Genomic DNA, 4,469 nt, shown 5'->3' on the forward strand with positions numbered 1-4,469 from the left:
GTCGCCAATCCACCGATATCGGCGCAAACGTTTAATTTAAACGAGCGGTTACGAGTCGGAGAAACGATTTTAATCGCGGCTGACCATCGACAACGGGGTGCTACGGTTTTCGAAACAAAGACCGATGCCTCTAGGGGTGTGCGACTCTATCGCGAAGCTGCCACACTTATTTACACTGTCGTGATATTAAAAGTACGCCGCGAACGCGGAAAGTCGAAAAAGGGGGTGAGGTGCTCGAGAATTCTCTCTAGTCGCGGTAGCCAGAAGTAGTCTCTTTATCTTTGTGCAGTTCGGCGCACAGGACAATGCACTTGTTACAGACCGCCAAGTGTGGACAAAATGCCCAAGTCACCACTCGATTGGCCCTCGAGGGCACTCGAGTAGTCTACGACCCTGCTGTAACGCAAAGGCAGAGAGAAACGGTGCGAGTCGGAGAAAGATGGAGAGCTTGCCTTTTCCACCCCCGATGAATCGATCTCCCGCTGCAACCAGTCACCCCCACCCTCGCCCTTCGTCAGTTCGGCCCTACTGCAAACACTTTGTGTTACCAATCGACGTATATACCGGCACGTTGTCCCTAATGACTGTTAAATCCCCATTATTGCGTATCGCGTGTGCGCGCTGTCTCGGGGGTTGCGCGTACGCGCTTAAGAATTCGAAACGCGAATATTCGACGTATAGTATCTGCGAATTCGATGATTCGTTGGCGATGGCCACGTGCGCCTATTACTCGCCTTCTCCATTTCGTCAACCGAATTCCGCCAACCGCGCGGAAGCGACGCGCTTCTTCGACGTTTAATTAATCGCGATCGGATTAAAGGAAGCGGATGCGTTCGCGAAAGTATGGAAAGCGCGTATTCGCTGAAACGATAAATCCTCGATGGAGCAGGACCGATTTCTCGCAAATGGCTCGCGCGAATGCGGTTGCGAGGCAGCGTAACGCGATCGACAGAAGAAATACAGCGGACTTGGAGAAGTCTGCGAGCAGAATTTCCGCCCAAGTTATATTCGGCCGCACACAAGAAGCGACTCTAGCGAAGCTACCGCGGAAAGTTAAGTTCCGGCCGCATTGTTTCCAGGAGTGTTTGCACACAACCGCATTGTTCCTGAAGAGCACTCTCTCGCTCCGGGCGTCCACAATGGACGTGTACCGTACGTCGTATAGTCTGTGCGTGAAGAGGAGGGCGGTGCGCGCTGGTAGCACCAGAAAAAGCCAGAAAGTACTCGTCGCGTATTAACCGATTTTACCAAATATGCATTTCAACGACTGGTTGCTGCCGACCGCGATCGTTATTGCGAAATCTCTTCCCGTCTTTCTCTTCGAACGACGGTCGGAATCGCGTCACGAGGTGTCGGAGCGGCGGAGCGTCGGGGATGTCACCGGAAAGACTGCGTTGCGCTTCCAGAGATCGTCCTCCGGTAAGAAAAAAGATCGCATCTTGGTGCTTCAAAGTCGAGGGCGGGCTTTTCCACGGAACAAAAACCTGTCCGCGGGCGTCTTGTACAGAATCGCAGTTGAATACCTCCGCTAAGAGGTGGTATCCACCTAGTCACGAGGAAACGTTTCTTCGCCGAGTCGCATTCAATGCAATTTAGCCCGAAGGACGCCGTTGTTGTGCGTTCATTGAGCGTAAAACTTAATTCCCGTGGAAATACCATGAACTAGACATATATATGTACGTATATACCTATCTTCGAAGCTGTTCTCTCACTTGGATAGTTAGGTTTTATTCTCGGTTGCAAGAAAAAACATTCCAATGGGGTTGCGCTACCCTCTTCTCTTCGAGGATCAGCTCTTCCTTTTTTCTTCCAGTTCTTCCGTTTCCTTTCTTCTTTTGCTTTCACTATTCCCGTCTTCTTTCTACGACCGACCAAACTTACCGATCTCGAGCCAATTTCGAGAAGGTTCCTGTTCCTTGCCGTTCACACTGTGGCCGCGTCTTCTCCGCAGCTTCGCTTCCAGGTTCTTCGCGCCATCTTAAAACCAATCACACGTGACACGATCCGCTTCTTCGAACTCGTCGCTGACACTCGACGATCGAGATTAGCATCTTCGTTCTCGTTTTCATTCTCGTTTTCCTTCGTTCGTTCGTTCGTTCGTTCGTACTTCGATACTCGAACGTTTGCCAACCGTTTACCACGTACCATCGCTGCGTTCTCTCCGACAGACGCTTTAACCTCGTTCTTAAACTTTTTACGTCCGTTTGTTCCATAGGAGCGGGAAAAAGGAACGACATAACGTCCTCGATACATTGCGAAAACCTGATGCCGACTAGAATTCGAAGCGTTCTCCGCTCACGGGAAGGATGTTTCACCGCGTATGCACGACGAGGAGACGGAGGTCCTCCTCGTGGAAGGCGGACCTTAACCGGGAGGGAGGCAAGCCAAGAAGATTACCGTAAGCAGATTATTTCCGTGGAAATCCTGCTGGCCAACTCTCTCGACACTCTGCCACGGTCGAACGTTTCGGCAACCGAATTGTCCCGTGGAATCGTTTCCGCGAACGGACGTTCCGTCGCGTCGTCACGATTCGCGCGTGATTTCCCTCGAAAGTTCTGTCCGCGAAACGTACGCGTTTCGTTACGACGCGGTGTTTCAGTTTCGCTCGACATTCGATCGACGACGAAATCGGTAGACTCGTCGTACGTATCGCGTTGCTATCGTTCGTACAACGAGACAAACTCGGTACAATTCTAGAGAGAAGAAGTTACTTTTTCGCGCGATTTGCGAATCGTTTAATGGAACAGTGACGCGAGAAAAAATACGAGCGGATTAAATTTTTTATGACAACGTCGTGTGGTTATTTAACTGCGAAGCGACAACAGGGAGAAAATACCCGCTAACCGATACCGGGTGTAATTAATAAAACGTGTACCGACGCTTGCGTGCAACAACGCTACCGATGGAATGTTCTTTTTTTTATCGGCATGTTATTTTATATAAAAATAAAAAGATGAAACTACCTATTTGTAAATTGTATCGTTTTGTGGAACGCTGAGTAGATTCTTCGATGGTATTTTTTTTTTTTTTTATAAAACAATCGAAATACTCAGTTTTCGTCGCATTGCTACGTTTACCGCGAGTATCTATTATATGCATATAGTTGCAGATATATTTTATTTATTCATGTATATATATATATATAAATACACGGGCAGCTGGAAGTTGCAACGCGCAGTTATTTACGAATCAGTGTAATTTGCCAGTGTTTTTTCGTGATTCGGGAAAAAGTTCTCTCGTTGTTTGGGAATATTGCAGGGCACGTTCGTCCGCGGATTTATATTCCCTCTTTGGTTGAATGAAAGCTCGGCGTACGCCTCGCCGATTAAATGCCGGCATTTTCGAGGTTTTCGCGCACCGCAGCGTCCGAATTTGATTCCATTGGTTGGGTTTGCCCCTGCCCTCCGGCTATCTGTCGCTTTTCTTTTTTCCCATTTACCGCGAAAAGTACTCGTACAGATAACCCTACGTCTATAAAAATTGATACCGTACGATTCTTCTCTCAGTCTCCTAGAGACATTCCGTGGGAAAAGATTTTCGAAGCGAAACGATATCGCGTTCGAACGTTACAAACCAACGACTATAGATATTCGCACGCGTAAATTATCGTCGTTCACCTTGCGAGCGAGCTGTGCCTCGTAAATTGCTAGATTCCGATGTACTCGCAAAGGGAAGCCCAGTTGCTATTACGAAACGAGTAAACATCCGATCGATAGACGAACGTCGTTGGCGATTCTTGGTCACCGTAACGCGCTTCGTGTCGACGTAAGCGTTCGCGATTCCTACGTCGCGAATATCCAAACGATCTTTTCTTTTTCTTTAAATCAGACGCGCGATCTCTCATCGGTACGGTCGACGCGTTGGATAGGCACGATGTTACCGCGGGAATCACGGCGAACGAATCGTCCAGCTTCCCGAGCTCGATCTCGTCGGGGTCCTTCGATCGACACTCGCAGACGACGCTCGCTGACGACACTCGCGGACGACACTCGCGGGGTGGAATGCGGTCACTCGAATGCTGGTCTCCGGGTGAAAATAAACAAGCTACTTACCCGTGGATCGTAGAAATGGTCGGAAGCGACGTGGACGACGGTGTTGCCGTTACGAAAGGGCGTAATCCTCGATAAAGAATCGGCTGAATGCGAGGTGGAGCCGGTGATGCCGGTGACGTCGAGCAGGTTCGAAAACAAAGGTTAGGTATCCAGTGGTTGATCGGTCGCACGGCACACACGCTCGTCGCTACTGCCGCGACGTTTCGCACTACCGAGGATGCCCGATAGAGTATATCACGAATATGTAGACCGATAATGACTATTCTATTCCCTAATCCGGCCGCGTCTCTGTCTTTTTCTCTTTCCGTTCGCGGGATCCCTCTCTGTTTCTCGGCGGTCGGCACTCGTTCCGTTCGTGGCACTGTCTTTCTCGCTCTCTCCTGCCGGCAGCGTTCCGTGTGCGGGATGTGGGACAAA

The 4,469-nt window shown here is 49.7% G+C and overlaps 1 protein-coding gene across 1 annotated transcript in view; it reads right to left on the bottom strand.

Annotated features, from left to right (window-relative positions):
* The window catches only part of LOC100746189 (homeobox protein otx5-B-like), a 12,534-nt gene extending 8,071 nt beyond the window's left edge, over window positions 1-4,463 (bottom strand). Inside the window, exon 1 of the mRNA XM_003492051.4 lies at window positions 4,053-4,463. The gene's annotated coding sequence lies outside the window, so the exon portion shown is untranslated. The remainder of the gene's footprint in view (window positions 1-4,052) is intronic.
* Between the last annotated feature and the right edge of the window lie 6 nt (window positions 4,464-4,469).

The sequence above is a fragment of the Bombus impatiens genome, unplaced genomic scaffold, assembly GCF_000188095.3.
Source record: "Bombus impatiens unplaced genomic scaffold, BIMP_2.2 scf_0647, whole genome shotgun sequence".
NCBI classification, from domain to species: Eukaryota; Metazoa; Arthropoda; class Insecta; order Hymenoptera; family Apidae; genus Bombus; species Bombus impatiens.